Source organism: Hemitrygon akajei, chromosome 15 (genome assembly GCF_048418815.1).
Source record: "Hemitrygon akajei chromosome 15, sHemAka1.3, whole genome shotgun sequence".
NCBI lineage: Eukaryota > Metazoa > Chordata > Chondrichthyes > Myliobatiformes > Dasyatidae > Hemitrygon > Hemitrygon akajei.
Window position 1 is genome coordinate 53566867 of NC_133138.1, and position 25173 is coordinate 53592039.

General features: G+C 39.9%; 1 protein-coding gene across 2 annotated transcripts in view; it reads left to right on the plus strand.

Annotated features, from left to right (window-relative positions):
• Positions 1-25173, plus strand: part of LOC140739358 (glutamate receptor ionotropic, delta-2-like) — a 506376-nt gene that overhangs the window by 122760 nt on the left and 358443 nt on the right. The window lies entirely within an intron of this gene.

Here is a 25173-nt window from a genome sequence, read left to right on the forward strand (position 1 = left end):
TGAGGGCAGTCTTAGAGAGGAAGGGTATCCTTGCTGTGGAGAAGTCAGCTGAAATGGCCGAGGAGGTTGTTTCAGCTCGCAGGGTTGCGCCTTCCCCAACGGGGGGCTGCCTAGAGAGTAACTGGAAGGATCGGGGGACGTTAGAATTTGAAAAAGGTACGGGTATTGAAAGCCTGGAAGGGGCCAATGTCCCGTTTGAGTGTGTCCAAGATGGGGGCGCACGTGGTGCTGAACCTGGTAACAGAGCTCAGGGGAAGTCTGAGGTGTTTGATTCAGGGGAACGGGGCGGCCGTCTTTGTGGATCAGATAGGGTTGGTTCAGTAGGAAAAGGGTTAACCTTGGTAACCGTGGGAAGTGTGAGTTCCACGGTGTTTGTATTCGAGAGTGGGGCCAAGGTTAATGCCGAATTTAAGGGGGGAATGAGGATCGTTATTGAAGGAAACGGAAAGTCTGTAGTTCCCAAGTCGAAGGAAGAAATTTTAAACCTGGCCGATCGCTCACAGAGTGAGTCGGGAAATAGCGGGGCCCCCCACTCTATTGTTACGCCAGGGTGGGGTGTGAAGAGGTTGCATTCGAAATGCTACCTGAAAGAGGAGTTGGAATTAAAAACAAATAGCCTGAAGGGTCTTGACAGCTTGGGGCATGGTGTTGAAAAAATAGCCCCGATGAACGAGGCGGGCGGGAGTTCACCACGCCAAATTACTCAAAGTCCCAACGGGGGGACTCGCCAGAAAAGAGGTGACGGTTAATGGGGATGCCATTTTTTTTAAACAGCAAAGCAGGTTTTACGGGTTGCGCCAAAGCCTGTGAATAATAAAGACAGACCTTTGGAGACCTGCCGGCGAAGTAAACCGACCGAAACGATTAGTATTCGCATAAACTTTTGTAGATGCACCTAAGCTAAGATCACACCTCCGCAGTTTTGTGGCTGAAAACAATAAATAAATAGGTGGTTATTGAGCTGAAGTTTGATGCTACCAGGCGTTAGCATGGCACGTGAGGTTAAGGTATTAAAGGAAAGGGGCACTGTACTTGTTAACTGTTTAGATGCTGACTTGAATGTATAACTGTATTACTCTGTAGTGAAAAGAAAAGCTTCTGTATGGTATTAGATTCAAAATTTCTGTAAGACTGTACCACTCTGGGTTTTAACCGCTGGTAAAAACCTTTTTAAGAGGGGAGGTGTTATGATACCAGCCCCCTCCTTTGTGAGAATTGCAAGAGCCCTAGTGAAAGGGGGGTCAATGACCCGAGAGAGAGAGAGCAAGAGAGAGAGAGAGACAGGCTGAATGGACACAGGAAATGGAAAGACATTCCACTGGGACAAAAGCTGGTGACTGTGGCATTGTTCTCAGGAGACACCTGGGAACTGCAGACGTGCCAACTCGCAGGGACATTGTAAAGCCCTCGGGCAAAGTGGGCTGGTTGAGAGAGAGATTGCATCACCTGCAACCTGATTGACACCTGAGATCCCGTGAGGCAGTATAAAGAAGGGTCTGAAAGAGGACGACCCTCAGACGCACCAAGGAGACACCAAGAAGCACGATAACGCTTCCCGTGGGAACGGGAAGCCATTTTGAAATAAGCCACGTGCGTTAAATTCCGAATGCGGGGTTTGTGGCTGGAACCAACGGAAGATCGCTTTTAACTAACAACGGGGAAGATCGCTCCCCTGATTCCATGGATGTTTTGGGCAAGTTTTTCCGTTTTATCTCTCTCTCTCTCCAACACGTGAAACCAAAAAGGGAAAAGCCTGCAGACTTCAGAGTGACTCTTTATATTTCCAATTGGACTCAGTATTATACCCTAGACAACGAAAGAGCTTATTTCTGAGTGATTATTAATGTACCTGCGTTTTAGATTGAGTATTGACGCATGTTATCTGAATGTTTGTATTAACCTTAATTTTGTGCCCCTTTATTAATAAAACTTTTGAAAATAGTACCATTGGACTTCAACTGACATATCTATCTTTGCTGGTAAGTGAAACCAGTTACTGGTTTCATAACACAATATGCTTGTGGAATGGCACAACAAGGCACTCCCAAATGATACACAGCTCTATCATGCCATAGCCATGTCTCTGATTTCCCCACTGTGAACAACTAGCACATTGCTATAACACCAGAGGCAGGAATGCCCTCCCATTCTCTCTGCTTTCTGCACTTCATGCTCAAGGGTGACATACTCTGGAGTAATCCTACATAAATCTCCAGTAGTACCCACAGAATCTGAGGAATGAGCATAAGGCAGTCACCTTCTTGAGCTTTAGCCATGTGATCACCGCCTCCTTCTTGGTTTTATCCTTTGCTACTCCATGCTGTGACACTATGTGCCTGATGTAGTTGACTGACATCTTACAGAACTGGCATTTGTCTCGACATGGTTTTAAACCTTCAGATCTCAGGCAGTCTAGCACCTTCTGTAGCTTCATCTCATGCTCCTCCAGTACAGACCTGGACATTATGAGACCATCCAACTACACTGGTTCCTCAAGCAAGTTCATGTCCCCAACAGTCGTCTTCATGACATGTTGGAAAGTCACCAGTGCTCCTAATGTGCCCTGGGGTATTCTTTAAAACTGAAAGGATCCAAGTGGACATATAAATTCCATCTTCTCTTTATCAAGTTCGCTCATGGGGTATCTGATGATCCCATTGCTTAGGTCCAATACACTGAACCATTTTGTTCCAGTCAGGCAGGCCATAGTCTCCTCGACCTAGGGAACAGCATATTGATTGGAGACTATACATTGGTTCAGTGTCTGACACATTCGTACCTTCCCATTTTCCTTCCACACCACCACTATGGGTGACACATAGGACCTCTGTGACTCACTGATAATTCCATCTTCCTTCAGTTTCAGCACATGCTGACGAACATCTTCCACTTCCACTGGTGCTAACCATCGAGACCTTTCTCTGAAAGGTGCATCCTCTGTCACTCAGATAGTACGATGAGTCTCTTGAATGAGTCTCTCCATTTATCTCCTTGCAAGCTCCCTTGAGCCTTCTCACAATGGGAGTATTTGTTCCCACAATAATGGAAGCTTTGCCTTTTTCAACTGGATTAGGATAGATTAACAGTAGTGTATCAAGTGCCTCAGCTACACCAACATCTGCTTCCAAATACTCCAGCTTCAATGACAAGAAACTATCAGACAGGTAATCATCAGTACAAAACCCCAAGTTTCTAGGGCACTAGGTGGCGTCTATGGTAAGTGCGTCAAACACCAGTTGGAAAAGGGTCTGTAAAGTAGAGTAACCTGAGAACCTGTGTCAAGTATGGCTCCAGTTTAAATACCCTCGATCGATATGGATGCACCCCAGCTTGATCCCACTAAGCTTTCAGGAATAGGGTTTTGCACTTTAGTGTTTCTCCTGATACATTGATTGGAACATGTTCTCTCTGAGCTGCCAGGCCATTTCATTACTAGGTCTCTCTGAAGTTTACCAGCTTCCTTTTCTGCTTAAGTAGCCATTGGGTTACTTTCTGAAGGTTTCCCTGTCCTTCACACACTCGCTTGAAATGTCCATCCTCAGCACAGTTGTAACAGGAAATTCTGAGCTGGCTTCAGCGGTTAAATCACTTTTCTTGTCAAGAGACTCCTGTCAGTAGTAGCTCTCTGCTTCGTATGTCCTGCTGGTGGGTCTGGTCCCCTATTGCAGTGGTCTGCAACCACCGGGCCGCAAAGCATGTGCTACCGCGCCGCGAGGAAACGATATGATTTGTCGATATGAAACGATATGAGTCAGCTGCACCTTCCCTCATTCTCTGTCACGCCCACTGTTGAACTTGAATGTACACGAGGTCATCAGTCGCCTAAATACAGTGACACCCTCGCTGCCAAGGATCACTGGTTGACCTCGGGTAATCGGTCGCCTCACACGGCCGGTGATAATTGTCGTTGCTACTGGCTTGGAACGTGGACAGATAGGCGCCACCTCTAAATCTGTTTAACACACCAAATGTCCGTGGGGAACCCGGTGCTAAAATATTCGCAGACGACCTAATTCGGGCTCAGGGTATCGTAAGTAGCAGAGCAGCTACCTCACTGCGATCTACTGAAAGTCATCCGCCAAGCCAATCTTCTGTCGGCTGATAGATCCTACCTACCTACAAGGGGGATCGGGCATGCGCCATCTCACTCCTCGCTTGGTCGGTCGCTCTCTCCGGGCTGTGACCACCTCGGTCCCGGCACGGGGACCTCCGGCCCTTACCATGTCCTCTCACTGCTGTGTTGCAATAATTTCATATGATCATATGAGGAAAATATGTGCTGTGTATTTAATATCCAAATGTTACTTAAAATGTTATAATACCATTTTCTTATAAGTGAGTTATAATTGACTTATCACTATGTTCATGCGAGGAAAATATGTGCTGTGTGTTTAATATTAAATTTGTTAGATAAACCCTTTTAGAAATGAAATTGAGTGTATTAGACATCTGTAAGTGACTTATAGTTGACCTATCACCTATATTCCGGTCATTATTAACAACCACACCACCCCCCGTCAGCCAGTCTGCAAGAATACTGTCAATATTAAACTGGTCCGTGGTGCAAAAAAGGTTGGTGACCCCTGTCCTATTGGAGTTGTCATGCTTGGTGGCAGCACCAGCCAACGTCTGCTGAGATACCTTTGCTTGCAGGTTTTCACTACATCCTGCAAAACCCCCACTCGTGTGGATCAGGAGTTGCTTCAGCAACTGATCCTGAGGACTTTGTCCTGCTGATGGAGGCCTCCCATTCCTCCATTGTTTGTTCCTCCTCTCTTACTTCTGCCATCAGCTCAAGAAATGAGGGAAGGGGATGCGTCTTGTGAGCCATTCGAATGCTTAAAGCAATCATGTCATGTGACAGCGTACCCTTCACAACTTGCCCCATCTCTCCATTTCTCTCCTGACAATCACTGCCATCCTGTTTACATGTACAGCCAAACGTTTCAGCAGTTCATTGGCTTTATCTCAGCCAATTGTAATGCCCCTTTACAGCACAAGCAATGCAGCTGACATTCTAGCCTGAAATGTAGGCAGAAAGTTTCTCCCCTTTCTCCTGGAATATGTGCCTCAGCTTCATCATAAACTCCACCAGGCTGTATGTTGGGCCAAAAATGTTTTTTCTAATGCTTGCATGTAGTTCATGGCTGTGACCAATGGGTTTTCTGCCTTTAGGGATCTCACCACATCAGCAGCAGGACCTTTTAAACTCTCTACCAGTCGCTGTCTTTTCATATTATCCTAGTACTGACAATCATCCAGTAACTGAGATGTCGTCCACCCAGTCTCATATTCTGCTTCCCCATCAGATGTGGACATGTCTCCAGAGAACATTCTCAGCCTACAATAACTTTGCTTCTCCACAGGTACACTTTGGCATTAATCAACCAGTGATGTAATTGCCGAAACCAGCTCAGAATTTCTGTCAACCACTGAAGGACCCATTAGACCTTTCATATCAGACAAGTCTTTCCCCTCACTTCACAGAAACAAGAACAACTTGTCTTTAAAGCCTTCACCCTCAGCTACATGCCCCCTTCTCGAGGAATATGGACTGCCCATGGCCCTGCCTCTCCAGGTACCCCTATTCTATCAGGTAGCGCAACTTCAGTTTCTTCACTGCTAGTATGGACTAACACAGCATCCTTACCAGCCGATTAATCAAAACACTGATCATCCAGTTTCCCCAATACTTTTACAGAGCTCAGCACTCAAAATAGCAGTTCGTCAGGGCATCTGATATCCACCCTGCTCAGAACACATTATTTGTGAATAATCTCTTCGAATCACACCAAACATTAATCCCTGCGGCATCCATAATAAAGTACCTTAGTCACTTCCCTGCCACTAATTTAAACACAGGTTTAAACACACAAACCGCACAATCAATTCTTACACAACGTTCAGCGAAACCCGAAAGGGCATCCCACAAGTGTAACGCTCTCACCGGGCTTTCATGCAAAACTGGCTCGCTACCTAACTCGGCCAACAAGCCACATCTAGGATCAGTATGATTTGGATTCAACCAAACAGGGAAGTTGGGATGTTCCAATTAACAGAACCTTGATTTGAGTGGATGCTGTGTAAATACTGCACATACTAGTTGCCAGGAAATGACAAATAACAGAGTTTACCATGGAAAATATCACAAGAATATTTCACAACTAGATGCATTTATGGTTCACAGTGTTGCAGAAAACATTGGGAAATGCAGAGTTGTTTGAACTAAAGGCAGATCCCTGATTCATGGTAAAGTTAAACCAATTTAAAGGACAGCAAAAAATGTTGAGAATCAGAATGTCACATCCATGTGAAAATACAGGTCATGTAGTTGTGCCCTACAATTAATTACACTCTCATCAGGGGATTAAGGATGGAGTTAAAAAGTAGAATAGTTACTTTGTTTTAAAAAAAATCCAGCCTTCATTTTGAAATTAAAGCTCTAAGAACATCATCAGTCATGGAAACCATTTTGCTTGTCAACTATTCTGTTGATGTTAGTAATATTAGATAGATGCAAGAGCCACTTTAAAATCTCTTGAACATGGGCTGGATGATCACGACAGCTTGTACCTTGTAAGATTTCTGTATATAATTTCTTGTCATGGTAAAGGCAATGCTTTGAATACATAGAAAAGATTACAATAAAATTGCATTCAATGATATTGTAGCAAGCCTTATGGAAAAGACTGTTTAAAGCAGGGGTTCCCAAACTTTTTTTATGCCATGGACCAATACCATTAAGCAAGAGGTCTGTGGACCACAGGGTGGAAACTCCTGGTTTTAGGGTAGTATAATGCTGCTTTAATTGTAACCATGTGAAATAGGAGCTTAGAGAAGGAAATGAAGTTTATTTATTTACATAAGAGTATGTTATTTAAAAATATTTGATATCAATAATCTCTGGGAGGTCTGGAATGGTGCCAGTGCAGATAAAAGCAGATAATGGACAGTATAGAAAATGCTGACGTGAGGTGAATGGATAAACCGATGAAAATATGATTGGTTAGCTTCTGGAGCCAAATTGCCACCAGGGAAGCAAAGTTATGATCTGCTACAGAAAACAAGAGCCTTTGACTGGCATTGATCCTGAAACACTGGTAATCAATGCTCAACTGGTGCAGTCACTCATATCAGAAGTGTGATCAAAAGCCTTACTGCTATGATCATATTGTTGACTTTCCAGCAGCTGTCTGTTTTAAATAAAAGTTAAATTGATTTAAAAAAAGAATATAGGAGCGTGTTCCTGACTGACTTGACAGGTATGAAACCAAGTCATATTTATTATATATATTTTGATCAGCATCCATGATATCACTATAATTATCTGCATTACATTCACCTGTGCTGGTTCTTGCTTCAATCAGAAATGGGAATAGGTTGATGATTAGGTGTTCTATTTGCTTCTGAGAGCAGAAAATGGGATATAATGACAGCTATTTTCATGTCTTTGTACTAACTGTTGAGCTTAAAAGTGAGGACTGTAAAAGCAGAAATGACTTCTTAAGTGAACATGGCAATGAACAATTGTGAGCCACTTATTATGATTTTCAGGTTCTTTCTTTCTCATTGATCAAAGTTCCTGCAAAGAAATAGACCGGTGTTTTTATTAATGTATAGCAATGAGGGATGATAATATAATCTTGACACTTCCCATTAGTTTTGCTTCTCTTATCTTGCTACTGTTCCTCAGTCTGCTAGTCCATGAATTGTAAAAGTTTGTAGGCAGCCTTGTTTAATGATATTTAAAAGCATCATCATATGATCATAGTAATACTAGTTGACAACTTTGGGACATGTGTCCAAGTAGAACATTATTCTGCACTGCTAAGAAGAGTACTATGATACTCGTTTCTATCAATGTCCAGTGTTCCTGAGTATTTTTGACATGCTTAATTCTACATGGGATTTGATTCTGCAAAAGGAAAGGAATGCACAACAGAGGAAATAGAAGCAATTGCAGGGAAACAAAACATTTCTGGAAATCTTGGCAATTGTAATAGGGTATTAGATCCTGGTTAACATACTTGCTGTTGCAGAAAAGTTATGGTAATGTTGAAAGCTTTTTTTATCCTACTGTCAGCACAGTTGTTCGTTTGGGGTCACTGATGCCTTGTCTGGTCGAGTAGTCATTTTCATACTTTTTCCTATGATCTTCATAATCGTATACTCTTTCTTTGCCAATAATGTCCACTTCTTCTACTGATGTGTCAGTAGGGTGATATAATATCCTATTCCCAACCTCATTTCTGTTGTGTGCCAGCTGCTCCCGTAAAATGTGTGGAAGTGAATTAATGTGGTCATGTTTATGGGTTTCCAAGATTTATGAGGCAGTTTAAGTGCTGCCTCTTCTTTTCATTGTCTACTCTACATTATAGGCCGAATTTAGGCACATGTGGAAGTAGATGATTTCCTCAGATTTCCTCAAGTTTAAAAAAAAAGTGAAAACCCGATGCTATGCAAAATTGGAGGGTTAAGCAGAGTCTTAACTACATTGTGGCCATTTCTTGAAAATCACGGTGTTGGTATTGACATTTTCTATAGATGTCTGATATATTTATGCACCCAGTCTATGTCTATACTATTTCATCAGAACATTCAGTGAAGAATATTTAAAGTAATTTTTGCTTCTTATTTCTATTGTACATCTCTAAGTAGGTAAATATTGATCCCTGTATATCTTTGTATGTATTCATATTATGATCCCTTTGTGCAGGAGAGCTAGCTGGTGTACCTTTTTTTATTAGCTGATACTGCCATAGGCATTCAGTCTACTATCTTAAAAACTCCATGCTGCAGCTGAGGCCAGTGAAATGGACACACAGTACTTTACATTACCAATATCCAACAGGGTCTTCAGATCACAATAAAAATGTCCAAGACAATCATTTGTTGGATCATGCACCACGTCTGTTTCTTCTACCACACGGTGTGCATCAAGTCCATCTTCACCGCGATTAAGCAACTCACTGGTGGGGTAGACCTGCAGTACTTGGTATTTTTAGTATCTAGCAATATCTTGCGATTGTAAAAAAAAAAGACATAAAGAAAGAACAATTATATCTTTCTTTGGACCCAGAGAGGCCACTGTGTCCAAATGTGCCCCCATGCCATTAATGTCTCTTTAATTGGTAAGCTGTATCTATTTAACATATTTCACACTGAAATCTTGTTGAATTAAGACAAATTAGATGAAGCTATGAAAATTAAATGTCAATTCCTTCTCATTGCCATGGTACACAATGTTTAATACCTGCTTTGATGTGTATTTCCTGAGTTCATAATTCATTTAATTTAAGTGAAGTGTTATTATTACACAAACCATGCATGTTGAGGTAACATACTGTGAAAGGTATGAAAAGTGTAAATGATATGCTCCATAACATAGCCTTCAGTTATCACACTTACAATTCCTTGCAATTCATTTTCCCATGTAATTAGGCATTTAAGTTACAGTATATCGTACCTGTCTGTTCTACAAAGACACAGGACTTTCGGAAAACTTGCGAATGGTTAATGATTGATCTTGTTACCTCCTTCAAGGTACAAGAAAAGAAGTGCATAAGAAATAAATGGTCTTTTGTTTGCAATTATTCTAAGTTGATCAGTAATAACATTTGAAGGAAAATAAGTGGCTACTGGTTACTTCAAATGGGCTGAATTATGTTGGCAGAACTTGTTGACTTCAGTCACTATGTGTGGACAGTGCCTAGATTTCACTTACAGGTATAACTCTGGGACATACTGACTGACAAATGTAACTTTTATTTTGCCCTAAATCCTGTTTTCCTGAGATTTTCTACTACACAAATTCCAGCCCAATCAGTTAATTTATATATTTTTACATTAATGTTTTTGATTAGTTCAGTGTTTTAATGTATTATTAATTTTAGTTTTCAAAAGTACAGAATATGTTTTAATGTTTTTTTAATTAAATAGCGTGTTTATTTACTCTTCATTTGCATTCTGGGGTTGGAGATTGTAGTATTTCATTAGTCCTGATTGGTTCTGAACCTTTCAAGGCAGATTCCATGAAAGGCTGTCAGGATGTTGTGGGATGGGACCTTGCCATTATGCCTCCTTGGGCATCATCACCATTGAGTTCAGGATGTCCGTTTGATTAGTCTTCCGCATCTGGCCCATTTATGAAAGCTGTCGGGAGATTACAAATGGTGAGTCTCGACAACTACAGAGCAACTAATTTACGTAATTTTGAAAACCATGCATATGCAGTGGACACTATATGGGATTATATAGTCATATACAGTCAGATATGGAGATGTGGTGCTTGTTCACTATATTATTCCAACATCAGAGTAGCAATTCTACGTGTATAAATCAAGGTGATAATTGAGTTCCATGCAATGAAATCGTAAGCAAGGCACAGTAAATTTGACGTTCCAGTAAATGAACAAGGTGTCTTAACAGATGTGCTTTTTGTATTATAAATTGAAAGTATTGAATTCTTCTCCAACAATTTTCTAGCATTACATTTGATGATATGAGCATTTATCTATCATTTCAAATTTTGCAGAGATTAGATACTGTCCTTTGAGTAGGTTATTGCAAATTGACTTAAAACATTAAGAAATATGTGGTTTACATTGCTAATGATTGATGTAGAATAATTTGTGAGAAGTATTCATGGGGAATAAACTTGCAACATTTAACTTCATAATACAGTTGTGTACTTCTGCAAGAATAAAAAAAAGTTAACTTGTGAACACAGTATTTATAATGCAGCTTTATAGTCTTATGTACCTTGGTGTGCAATTTTATTTTTATTGGTCTTTCAGCTATTTTCTCTAATGCTTTAGGTAACTGTTAAAAGGAACAAAGATGTAATTGTGATTTCTAAAATGAAGATATAGATTTGGAATCCTGTAGATTAACAATTTGAATATCCAAGTAAATATGTCTACCACTAGACAAGATACTTTAAATATACTATGTAATTTCATATCACTTCTTTTGCATTTAGGATGTAATGCTAGAAATGGAGAGTTTTCATTGCCAGGTTTATATAACTCTTCAGAAAACTCAATATACATTCTTGACCAGAAATCATACAATTCATAAAAAATGTACTAAGTCTGTGGAGAATCCATGGTTCATTGCTGTGCAGTCATTGAAAATCATCAAGGCCAAAATAACAAGTCACTCTGATGAAATTGCAACAAAGATCAAACTTCAGTACAGAGAAGGCAAGTAACAACATCCCAGAGACAGCTCTAAATAGAGAATTGAAAGGGAGGGAGGAATTCAGGAAAATTACATTCAACAAGAAGGTTGTTGGAGTTTGGGAAATCTGAGCTGAATAATCTTATGAGTCCTGAAGAAGTTTATCTTTCAGACATAAAACAAATACTAAGTGAGAATGTTGATGTATTAATTATCTAAAATATCCTACATTTGTGGAGGTTCCGTTGAATTAAAAAACTAGCAAATACAGCTATAGCTCTTCTATTAAAAAAAGGGAGGGAGGCGGAAAGCAGCAGATTAATCAGTTCACTTAACATTTGTCATAGGGAAGCATGTTAGAAAAAATTATTGAACAGATTTTAGAATTATACCTAGGAACGTTCAAAGTAGTAAGGGAAAGTCATCATGGTTTTATGAAAGGGAGGTCATACATGGCCAATTTATTTGAGTTCTTTAAAGAAGTAACACATTCTGTGGATAAATGGTTATTAGTGAATATATTGACCTTAGACTTCCAGATGGTATTTGAACAGTTGGCATGTCAAAATTAAGTTAATGCACAAAAAAAGATTGGCCGATCAGCAGGACACATAGTTTGGACGTAACTGGGTCTTTTTTCCTGGTTTGTAAGTTGTGATTTGTAGTATTCCAATGGGATTGATTGTATGGCCTCAAATTCCCAGATTTTAGATAAATGGCATGAATGAAGGTGTAGTTGTTAAATCTGCTGATGACACAAAGGTTATGAGAAAGTAAATTGTGAAGAGATAATAAAGAAGCCACTAAAAGATATAGATGACTGAGAGAGTGGGCAAATGGAATATAGTGAAGAGAGATGTGGAATTGTCTGTCATGGCAACACAAATCATCTAAATGCTGAAGGATTGCAGAGTACTGAGACGCAGGCACATTTCAGCATTCTTTTGTGCACAGGTTGCAAAAGAAAAGTGTATAGGGACAACAACTAATTGGAAAAGTTTAGCAAATGTTGCCAGTTATTGTGAGTAGAATTTTTACGCAAAAATAGAGAGGTTGTACTTTGGTAAGACCTCATTGTATTCTGTATTGATGTTCTTATTTAAAATGGTTTGTAATGCATTGGAAGCTGTTTCAGAAAAGATTTACCAGCTTAATAACTAGAAAGGACAGGTTGTTTTGAGGAAAGTTAGACAATTTAGTTTTGCTTACATTGTCATTTAAAAAAAGCAAGAGGGACCTTGATTGAACACAAAAGATCCTAAAACATCTTGACAAGGTGGAATGCTGATAGTGAGAAAGCACAGTCTTTTTCCAGAGTTAAGGAAATCAGGAACTAGAGGTCAAAGGTTTAAGATAAGAGGGGAGAAATGTAATAGGAACCTGAAGGGCAACTTATCCTAGAGAGTAGTCAGTATGGGTAGTGGTCGAGGCAGGTCCATAAACAATATTTAAAAGGTACTTCAGTCAGGGACATGGATTCGACCGGTTTAAAAGATATATGGGCTAAAATTGGATATATGGTACTGGAAAACATGAACCTGTTGGGCTAAAGAACCTTTTGTCTGTACTGCATGATTCTATGTGGTGAAGTTAATACCTCTTATAGGGAATTAGAAATTCTAGAATTGGGGTCATTGTTTCCAAAAAAATAAGGGTTCACTCACTTAAGGCTAAATTAAGTGTTTTTTTTTAAGTTAAAGTTCAAGTTCAAGTTTAATTATCATTCAGCCATACATGAATACCTATCAATACAGCAAATGAAACAAAGTTTCACTGGAACCAAGATGCAAAACACAGTACCAACAATCATACACAGCACAAGGCACACATAGCACATATAAGATAGCGACCAAACATACAGTCACACTAAAATGTATATAAAGCCCAAGTCCCTGAGTGACATATCCTGTACATTGATGGTGCATGGGTGTTATTGGTAAGAACAAGTGGTTCTCAGCAGTCAGCAGACAAATGCACACAACCCAGCTTGTCTTCTATCCAGCAAACACAGGAGGGCAGCACCAACAGGAGGGGCCAACACCCAAATCAGCACAGATGCCATGACTAACCACCTCCAGTGACTTCTCTCCTCCAGTGACTTCTCTCTTGGATTGTTGCAACAGGCAAACCTGTGGCTTGAGGCCCAGCAGTTCCTTCACGGACTGTCTAGTCAATTCACTGAGGAAACAGGCATGCAGCATTTTACATTATCAATATCCGACCGGGTCTTCTGATATGCTGCCATTGCTTTCATGTATTAACGCCAGCGCCTTCCTGTAGCAGCCAGTTAGCATGGTCCACACCAAGTCCAGCTTCAAGTCCTAACTACACTCTGAAGATAGTGAATTTTTGGATTTCTCTTCCTGAGGATTAGTGAAAGCATTTTATAATACAGTTTTGATAAGTACAGGGAAGAAAGATTGACTAGGTTATGTGGAAATGTGGAGCTGATTTTATAGTTAGACCTTTTGAATAATGGTCATAGTTAGGGAACCAAGTAACACATTCCTGCTTCTAATTCATATGTAATGATCAGTGCCAAGTGTCGTATGCCACTGATGTGACCATGATCCCAAAAATTTTGTGTGGAAATGATTAATAATTCTGTCTGCCAGTAAAAGTATAGCTTTGCTTGCATGGTTACTGGCTGCTTCAAAATGCACATACATTCAGAGGCCACTCTATTAAGTACAGGGGTGGAAGCTGGTGCGGTCTTCTGCTGCCACTTCAAGGTTTGATGTGTTGTACATTCAGAGATGCTGTTCTGCACACCACTGTTATAATGTGTAGTTATTTGAGTTACTGTTGCTTTCCAGTCAGCTTGACCATACTGGCCATTCTCCTCTGACCTATCTCATTGACAAGACACTCCCGCCACAGAACTGCTGCTTACTGGAAAATTTTTATGCTTTTTGCAGTGTTCTCTGTGAACTCCAAAGACTGAAGTACAAGAAAATCCCAGGAGATCAGCAGTTTCTGAGATATTCAAACCACCCTGTCTGGCACCAACAATCCATGATCAAAGATCACATTTCAGTCCATTCTGATACTTGGTCTGAACAGCAACTGAACCTCTTGACCACGTCTATGTGCTTTTATTTATTAAGTTGCTGCCATATGATTGGCTGATTAGATAGTTGCATTAATGAGCAGGTGTACCTAATAAAGTGGCCACAAATGTAAATTTTAGAGATCTCATACTCCTACAGCTATTGAACCATGGCAGCAATTACATCTAGTTTTCAATATTCTTTCCTTTTGCTGGACAAGCCTGTTAGCAGACTTTGAAAAGACCCACCTTTTTCAAAGGCTCATTAATTTGGCTGAAAGGATTAAGCCATGAACGGCACAGCGTCATAGTGAACGACTGAAAATCCCAGTGCACATGTGCTATTTTGCAGTAACCCCATTAGACCTTCTCTCACGTACTTCATAGCGTATTGTGCTATTTATATCATTTAGCAATCGTCCGACACTCATCAGTTCAGATTCACTAGAGACTCGACTTGTTCAAGCTCTCCCCATGTGAATCACTGGTGTAAGGAAGATGACGAAACCGTACTGTTACTCCCATCCACAGGCTCAGCTCAAAGTGATCCTGGCACCTTGCAGAGCATGGGGGATAATGCAGAAGTGCCGCTAGCTTTGAAATGGGAAAACCTATGGCAAAAGTGGGCAGCTGCTGGGCAAGAGAGAAAGTTAGTTCATGCCAGCTTTCTGGAGAATTAAGCTGCATACCAGTTTGCCACACTGGTGCAGATTTAGTGTAATACCTACCCCTTGTGCTTAGCCCCCAACACTATTCTTATGATTGTGTGGCCATATACAGCCTCAATGGCATATTTGTTTGATATGTCACCTCTGTTGGCCAAGTTAGAGATAGGCATATAGGAGGAAGATTGGAAATCTGGTTGAGTCATGTCACTTCAACAATCTCTCACTCTACATCAGCTAAATCTAAGAGTTAATTGTTGATTACAGGAAGAAGAGACCAGAAGTCCAGGAGCCAGTCTTCATTAGGGGAATGGTGGAGAGTGCCAGTGGGTTTAAATTCCTTGCTGTCAACATATTAGAGGATATGTTCTGGAACCAGTGCATAAGTGTCATCACAATTAAGGTGCAACAATGTCTCTGTTTTCTTCATAGTTTGCATAGGTTCAGCATATTACCCCAATCTTAGACAAGCTTCTATGTGGAAAGTATCCTAACTGCTCCGCAGCCTGGTATGGAAACACTGATGTGCAGGAAAGGAAAAGGCTCAAGAAAATAGTGGATACAGCCCAGTCCATCACAGATGAAGCCCTCTTCACCACTGACTACATGACTTGGAATACTAACGCAAGAAAGCAACATCCATCATCAAAGACCCCACCCACTTCACCATTCAGACCATCCCTCTTCTTGCTACTAACATCAGGCAGGACATACAGAATCCTTAATTCCCACGCCACCAGTTCAGGAATAGTTATCACTCTACAACCATTATAACCACCTGAATTGCCGTGGATAACTTAATTCACCACTACTCTGCATTGATTCGACAGCCTACCGACACACTGTTGAGGACCCTTTAGAACTCATGTTCTCAGTATTTTAATTTGCATTGCCTGACTTCTTTTGCACACTGCTGTTTCTCAGTGTTTGCTTATGTACAGTTTTTCCATAAAGCTCTATTGCATTTATCTTTTTCCTGCAAGAAAATGAATCTCAAGTATTATATGGTAACATATATGAAATGCACTTTGATAATAAATTTACTTCAATAAGTACGGCAACTTAAGTAGAAGTTTCATAATGTCTTGTGGCTTTGAAAGCTCAGTCATCTGCCATCTTGGCTCTTCTTTCTGCCAGTTAGGCAGTGATTGCTGTCAACTAGCTGGTCAGAAAACATTGCCAACCATGAACAGACTGCTACTGCAGTGATGCTGGATCCATCTACAAATAGGTGATCACTTCTTGTCAACATTGACTTGGCAACCCTTGCATTGCTTTGCTGAGAGAATGGGAATAGAACATGGCTCTCTGAGGAATGAACTACTTTGGCAAGATGCCTTCATCCCCTTCTCCTCTCTTCTTCTCTGATAATTCATCTGAATTCAAAACCTTCCCTCTTGTTCTTGATCATCCCACAGCCCTGTGGATCAATAAAGGTAAAAACAAAAAAAAAAGTAAAAATATCAATTCACAAGTGTCCATTCTTCTGCTTATTAGTCTGGGTCATCCACCTTTGCTGCAAAAGGCTCTTCAATAAAGTAGCAAGTTATTGATCTACCCCCTCCCCCACTGTAAATAGCACATACTAACAGAATCTGTTTTCTTCCACATGCTGTACAACATTGTCTATTAATTGAACTTCCATGATAAATTTTACCAGAGGAGATCCCAATAAGCATTGAATGGGAACAAACATCATCCATGTTTTCACATCATTACCCATGTATCAAATGCCTGATTAAAATTTGTGTTTTAATTGCATTCTCATCATTCTTGTGGGTTACAATGAACTTAGTACAACAAATTACTCACATACCACTTGACAAATGAAGGAATTTCAGTTGTCTGACCACTCCGCAAAAGCACGTGATAATTGTGCTAGAAGCCTGCAATTTGATTCAAAAAATTGAATATAATCAATGTGTAATTGTGTGCTAAAGATCCAAGTGTGACTGGAGAGGCATTCTTCATGTTAATATCTTTAAGATGATAAGACCATAAGACATAGACCAGAATTAGGCAATTCAGCCCATTGAATCTGTTCTATCATTCCATTATCGCTGACTTATTTTCCTTCTCAACCCCATTCTCCTGCCTTTTCCCAGTAACCTTTGATGTCCTGATTAATCAAGAAACTATTAACCTCCTCTTTAAGCATGCCCAACAACGTGGCCTCCACAACTATTTGTGGCAATGAATTCCTCAGATTGACTACCCACTGGCTAAAGAAATTACTCCTCATCTCTGTTCTAAATGGATGTCCCTCTATTCTGAGGCTATGCCCTCTGTTCCTTGATTCCCCATTGTTGAAAAATCCTTTAGCTCCGTTGACAATTTAACGTACTATGTTCATCATCATTTTGCAGCAGAGTATCTTGAATTTCATCTGACAGTACATACATTACCTATGAAATTGTATATTATCTTTAAAGTACAATCATCTTGGATTTTATTGACTTTAGAAAATTGTGAAGAGTGACTATTTTGCAAGTCGAGCACCCTTGGGAAATAGTTTTTATCACTGATTTTATCTGTGTTACTATTATTTCATCTGCTGTTCCCTGATTTTTTGATAGATAACTATGCAATCAATGAAAATATTTAAAAAATCATCTTGACCATTTGCTATTTTAAATGTATCTCTGCATAGGAAAAACATCAAAACAGACTAGTTTGTCTAAGACTGCCTTAAACCTTCTGCTTTCATGATTTTGTTTGCAAACACAATGTCGACTTATAACCAGATTGTTGAATAAGCTGCTTCTAGAAATAATTGGCAACCAAAAATCTAAAATTAATTTTAGAGGTACACAGCAACTCCTTCAAGCATGTGAAATAGAAGGATGTAGATCAGATTTCCATTGTCCATGTACAACAAACATTATGATTGTTTTGTATAGGCAAAAGTCATTACTGGAGTCAAATAGCATGAAAAAATCCCTTTGGCCCAGCAAGACTGTGCTGAATATTAAGAACCCATTTACACACCCTTCAATAACTGTATTTTATTCTGCCCACATTCTAAACAAATCCACCAGATTTTACCAAATGATATACACACTGGGATAAACTTAGAGTGGTCAGTTTGCCTATGAATCCACCGGTCTGTGGGATGCAGGAGAAAACCACATCATTTGGAGCAAACTCTTCATAACCATGGAGGTGAAAACAAACCCAAGTCAGTGGAACTGTGAGACAGCAGCTCCACCGGTGGTGCACCTGATCTTACAATATAGTTTTAAGCACTAAATAAAATTCCAGTATAAAAGGATAATGTTGAATAGTGGTACAAGGTATTGAGAGGGGACATAGCCTTGACCACAACATGCCTGTTCGGCGATTACAGTATATAACTGGAAAATGGTGCATTAAGTGAATAAAATTGTAAAGATCAAAAGAGTTGTCTTGGTATCTGGGATAGTATTTAACTCTGAACTCGATGACTAATGGGCTGCCATGGTAGTGCAGCGCTATTTCACCTTGGGACGTTGGACTTGAAGTTCAATCCCAGCCTGCTCTGTCAGCAGCTTCTACATCTTCCCTGGAACCATGTGGTGCTCTGGTTTCCTTCAATTGTCCAAAAACAGTTAGTAAGTTAATTGGTCATTGTAAATTGTCATGTGATTAGGCTAGGGTTAAATCGGGGATTGTTGGCAGCACAGTTTTAAGGACTGGAAGGGCTTATTCCACACTGTATCTCTAAATAAATATATTGTGACATATGACATTTCTAGCATAGATTCTTTCATAATTCCACTCTTGATTGGGCTTCGTATAAAACCATCACAGTTAAGGAGATTACAATGTAGCCCTGTGACAACAGACCAGTGACACTGACCTCACATGTTATAAAATCATTAGAAAGACTGGTCCTGATATACCTCTGGACCATTGTAAATCCATCACTGGATTGCCTGCAGTTTGCTTACCAACCACACATTGGAGTCAAGGACACCATTATCCTTCTTCAACAGGCTTACACCCATCTGGATGAGCCAGGCAGCACTGTGAGAATCATGTTCTTTGATTTCTCCAGTGCTTTTAACACCTACTTTACTACTTTACTAGGGAGTAAGCTCACGGAAATGCGGGTGGATGCTGCACTAGTGTCCAGGATTACAGACTACCTGTCCAGATGGCCACAGTGTGTGAGATTGCAGAGCTGTGTATCAGATACTGCAGTTGGCAGCACAGGGAACTGTCCTGTCCCCCCTATTCACCGTCTACACCTCAGAATTCAGATACAACTTGGAGTCCTGCCACCTGCAGAAGTTTTCAGATGATTTGGCAGCTGTGGGCTGTATCAGTTGGGGTCAAGAGGCTAAGTACAGAAGAGTGATGGAAAACTTGTTTGAGTGGTGTGGCTGAATCACATGCAGCTCAACATTAGTAAGACAAATAAGTTGGTGGTGGACTTCAGCAAGATGTATAAACCTTGCATTCCGTCTCCATCAAGGGACTGGGTGTGGAAGTTGTCCGGGACAAGAAATACCTGGGAACCCACCTGGGCAATAAACTGGACTGTACTGAAAATACAGGAGCTCTGTACAAGAAGAGACAGAGTCAACTGTACTTCCTGAGGAGGCTCAGGCCATTCAAGGTCTGTATTCCTATGCTGCAGATGTTCTACGACTCAGTGGTGGCTAGTATTGTATTCTACATTGTAGTCTGCTGGGCCATCAGGGTGAGAGCAACTGATGCCAATAAGATTGATAAGCTTGCCAGGAAGACTGGTTCTGTTCTGGGGGTGGAACTGGATTCCCTGGTAGCTGTTTCTGAGAGAAGGAAGCTGCAGAAGCTGTGGAGCATTATGGACAATCCTTCTCACTCCCTTCATGACATACTGGACAAACAGAGGAGCACCTTTAGTACGAGACTGATTCCACTGAAGTGCACCACAGAATGCCACAGGAGATCCTTTCTCCCTGTGACTATAAAACTCTACAACTCTCCTCGAGTATATAAGCATATGGTTATATTGCACATCTGTATTTTGCCCTATTAATTCTTAATGCACATTTTTGTACCTCAAAGCTTATATTTTGTACTTTAAAATATATAATTCTGACTAAGCAATCTTGCAACAATAATTTCCTTTGGGATTTTATCTTATCAGTTCTTTACCTGTTAATGAATTGTCGACAATTATGTCCTATAATTCATGGCATGTAAGCTTAACAAAAACTCTGAAAATCCAAATGTACAAAATACTAACCTGACTCTCTTCAGTGGAACCCTTCAATGGTCTGCAGCTTTCTTTTTATTGCCTTTGGTGTCCGAATAATGCTATGAAAAATGTTATAACTTGCTCTATAATTAATCACTGCTACTTTTCCCTGCAGTCTTAAGGCTGTTTTAATGGTAAATTTGGTTAAATATAGTTAAATTGAGCAATTTCTTTTTTCCAAGCCTCTCCTATATTAATAAAAAATAACCCCAGTGTTTGATTTGCTTTTTTATGGCCTTATTAACCTGAAAATTTGCTTTTAATCATTCTAATATGTGCTGCTTCTAGATACTTAAGCTCTCAGCTGTTTAGGGTTAGAACTTCATCAAAGTCAATGCAATAAAATCATCTAAAGTGCTCTTTGTGCAGTTTCTGTTAATACAGTTGCTCCCTTTTTGGTGCAACTGTTAATCACCATTTTCTGTCTCGTAGAGTCTTTACCAAGCAGTACATAGGCTCCTTCTTATAAGATTAGATGAGATTTTATAGTGTGAGAGCCGAAAATGTTTGACCAGTGTGGGGCAAGAGTGAGGCATCTGATCAGTGGAGTGAAGGCATCAGACAGCAGATTGTTTAGAGTGGAGATGTACCGGTGCTAGATTTGTGGTAGACCGTGTTGACCATTCATCAATGGAAGTAGATTCTGTGAGTTGTACACTGTAGTTCTTTCTGGCCAACAAAATTCTCATGAGAAAGGAATGTGGGGAAGTTAATTTGGAGTGTGTGTGTGGTTGGAAGGGTGTGGGTGGCTGCTATTGAATGAATGTGAGTGTTTGAGACCTGAGAGAAAATTATCTCAATGTTTAAACATTTTATACTTAGTGTGGGTTCTCAGCACTGCTCTCCAAGGCATGGAACCTATTCAGGAATATCTTATTAAGTAAAGATCTTGCAAGGCTCACAAGTGCCCAAAAGGCATTGTCTGTTATAGAACATTATGTGTTATCCAGAATCTGAGAAGCAATATCCAAATGTTTCCAGGATAATATCCATGGACTTAATAGTACCTGTAGTAAAGCCATCATGTTCCTTAGTGGATCATTAATGAATCACTAATGGCACAGCAGGTTGCATCATTTAATCCAGTATGTTGGACTTCATACCTGAGTACCAAATATGTCAGCTATGTATTTCCAGGGTTGGCAATTTTTGCTTGCCTCTTGTTGTTGGAACTTTCAGTAAGGTCCTGCCATCACTGGTATTCACTCTGTCCATTATTCTAACAGAAGTTAGAAGAGCGTGTCAAATAAGTATTCCATCAGAATACTGAGCCTTTCGAAAAATTGTACATCTGGAAAAAATGTGTGTGACGTGCTACAATATACAATCATTATATTCTATTTCATTAGTTGTGGGGTCCATTAAACATTTACTGTTCACGTAAAACAGAATATAACATGAAAAATCTAATCCTACAGGACACAGGGTCGGTTATTAATTTTTCATTTGTTGAAATTCCATACTCCACTGCTTATTTTGAAGTGGGTCAATGACCTGCAGTATTTCACCTTAAAAAGTACCAAAACTCAAACTTGCCAATCTAATTCCTGGCAAAATAGATTCTAAAAGAAATTGTATTCTGAATAAGCCACATTAACATTTTATGGAATGCTTCTAGTTTTATTAATGTAACATCACAGTACATCTTTTAGCATGTTATTTGTTCTGTAATTGCAAGGAGATCAATTCTAGACCGTGAGACATATGAGCAGAATTAGGCCATTCAGCCCATTGTCCCATCCTTCTCAGCCCTATTCTCCAGCCTTCACCCCCACCCTGTAACCTTATATGCTTACTAATCAAGAACCTATCAACCTCTAACTAAACATACCCAATGTTTTGGCCTCCAAGGCTGTCTGTGGCAGTAAATTCCACAGATTCACCACCCCTCCTGCTAAATAAATTCCTCCTCATTTCTGTTTTATAAAGTGATGTCCTTCTGTTCTGAGGCTGTTCCCTCTGGTCGTAGACACCCACACAATAGGAAATATCACCTTCATTTCTACTCTATCTAGGCCTTTCAATATTTGTAGGTTTCAGTGAGATCCCATCGTCTTCTTCTAAACTCCAGTGACTATAAGCCAAGCAAATTTTAACAGTCCTCATATGTTTAAATCTTTCATTCCCAGGAGCATTCTTCAGAACCTCCTCCGTTCCCTCAAGCAGCTTTAATCTATGCAGATCAATCAAATAGAGTACGTTCTGTCCTTTTGATATGACAAGGATATAATTCCACAGTAAGGGCAACTATAGATGGGACATTTTGGTTGAATATTAGTAATAGAATCTTAGCTGAGCCAACTGCACGAAACTCTCTTGCTTCATGAGCAGGTGAAATGTGGGTACACTGTGGTGAGTAACTCACATCTAAAAACCTGCCCACCATTAACAAGCCACAGATCAGGAGTTGGTGAAGTACTTAACACATTCTCTAATTTTAGATAAGTGCCCTTCAGAGGGTGACTCACCCTCACAAGGGCAGTCAGGCATATCCATCTGTTGGTCCCACCAATGAAGCCCACATCTTGAAAAACTAACAGGTAACAAAAGCCTAATCCTTGCACAGAGTGAACACATTCAGTATTTTTTCAGAGTCCCAATGAATTCAGATTTCTTTAGATCTGACTTACCACCCATATTTGGTCCCAATAATATGCAGACATTGGAGTGCATAAATTTCTAAAAAAAATTGGTTAAAAAGTTTTATTAAAATGCATTAACCACCATGTCAATCAAGAACACAAATTTAAGTGAAATAAAGAAGAACAAACAAAAATTTCAACTTTTTAAACAAAGACCAGTGAACAACAGCCCCATTAGGAGCCACCACTTCTCAGCCCATTTCTGACATCTGCATTACATTGCACAGATGTGGAAGCTGAAGACATACTAAACATCAGAGGGTGAACCATCATGCATCAGATCTCCATCTAACCCATGATTAACCTATGGAGCTTTTTGTCTGGGTGTAAGCAGACAATACTACGGCCTAAGCTGGAACAGAAAAATCTAAATGAGATGCAAAATTGAGCTGCAGTACCCTAGTAGTAATTGGATACAATGACTTACGATGTAATTCAAATGCCATATCAATTAAGTTGCATTGTAAAAATGTTCATTTTAATCCCTGATGCAACATGTTCAGTTATTAATTTAAATCTTTTTCTGAAATCTACCTATTAAGTAAATATAAATTGGTCTTAAACGCCCATAACATCAGGACTGGTCCTGCTTAGTGTATATTACCAACATGAGAAAATCTCCACAGATTATTTAAATATCTGAGATTTGAAATACAGACGGAACAAGCTGGAGGTAATCAGTTTCTTAGAATTCTAGCTGCATTGAAGGCAATTGTGGTGTTAACATTCATTTCAAGAGGACTAGAATATAGAAGCAAGGATGTAATGTTGAAACTTGATAAAGCACTGGTGAGGACTCAATTGGAGTATTCTGAGCAGGTTTGGGCCCCTTAGAAAGGATGTGCTGAAACTGGAGAGGGTTCAAAGGAGGTTTATGAAAATGATTCCAGGATTGAATGGCTTACCATATGAAGAGTGTTTGATAGTTCTGGGCCTGTATTGACTGGGATTCAGAAGAATGAAGGATGGCCTTATTGAAACCAATTGAATGGTGAAAGGCCTTGATAGAGTGGATGTGGAGAGGATGTTTCCTATGGTAGAACATTCTAAGATCAGAGGACACAGTCTCAGAATAGAGGGGTGTCCTTTTAGAACAGAGATGGGGAAGAGTTTCTTTAGCAGAGAATGGTGAATCTGTGGAATTCTTTACCACAGGCAGCTGTGGAGGCCAAATCTTTATGTATATTTAAGGTAGAGATTGATAGATCCTTGATTGGTCAGGGCAGGAAGAGATACAAGGCAGGAGATTGAGGCTGAGAGGAAAATTGGATCAGCCATGATGAAATGGTGGAGCAGACTCAATGGGCCAAATGGCATAATTCTGCTTCTATATCATATGGTCTTACAATTAACTGGAAATGTTAATTCTTTCTGTTGTTCCTCATAGTTGTTGGCCTTACTTGTTGGGTATTTCAAGTGGAAAATTGTGTTTGTTGTGGCCTATCGCACCATCAGAGACCGCTGTTGTTGTGATTGTTTTTATCGTACAGTGGTTGCAGTCAATGCAGTTTTATGCTCAAAATAATTCTGATTATAGTTTTGATGAGAGACCTGACCTGAAACATTAATTATTTTCCTTTCTGTATAGTTGCTGTCTGACCTGTTGAGTATCTCCTGCATTTTCAGATTTTCAGTCTTGCTTGCATTTTGGTTTTCCCTTCTGCAGAATTCTGTTAATGTACATAAAAGGACAATTAACAATTAACTTTGCTCTCATGAGTGGTTCTGCACTGTACCCTGATGTCCTGATTTATGAACTGATCCAGAATTTTATAAATTGATCACAGGGTGCTGTTCATATCAGCATTGCATATTTAAAAATGCATATTGCATTCATTTTTGTGCATTGAAGTGTGATACAACAGCTTCCAAGTCATAGAGTCATACAGTACAGAAGCACATGTTTTGGTTTAACTAGTCCATGCCAACCAAGATTTCCATCCAGACTAGTCCCATTTGCTTGTGTTTGGCTCATATCCCTGTCACCCTTTTCTATTCATGTTCCTGCCCAACTCTCTTTTAAAAGTTAATGTATCTGCCTGAACCACTTTGTCTAGCAGTTCATTTAATATATACACCAACTCCATGTTAATAGAAAGTTGCCCCTCAGGTTTTTAGTAAATCTTCCCTTTCTCACCTTAAGTGTATGCCCTCTAGTTCTTCATTTCCCAATCCTATAAAAAGATTAAGTGTATTCACTCTAGTTAGGCGCTCAGGATTTTATGCATCTCTATAGTATTACTCCTCATTAGTTAGCGTAGGAGAAAATCCCAACCTGCTCAACCTCCCTCTGTTGTTGAGTCTCTGAAGTCCGGTCAACATCCTTGTAATTCTCCTGTGCACTCTTTCCAGTTTGATGGCATCTTCCCTATAGAAGTGTGGCCAAAACAAAACACAATATTCAGAGTG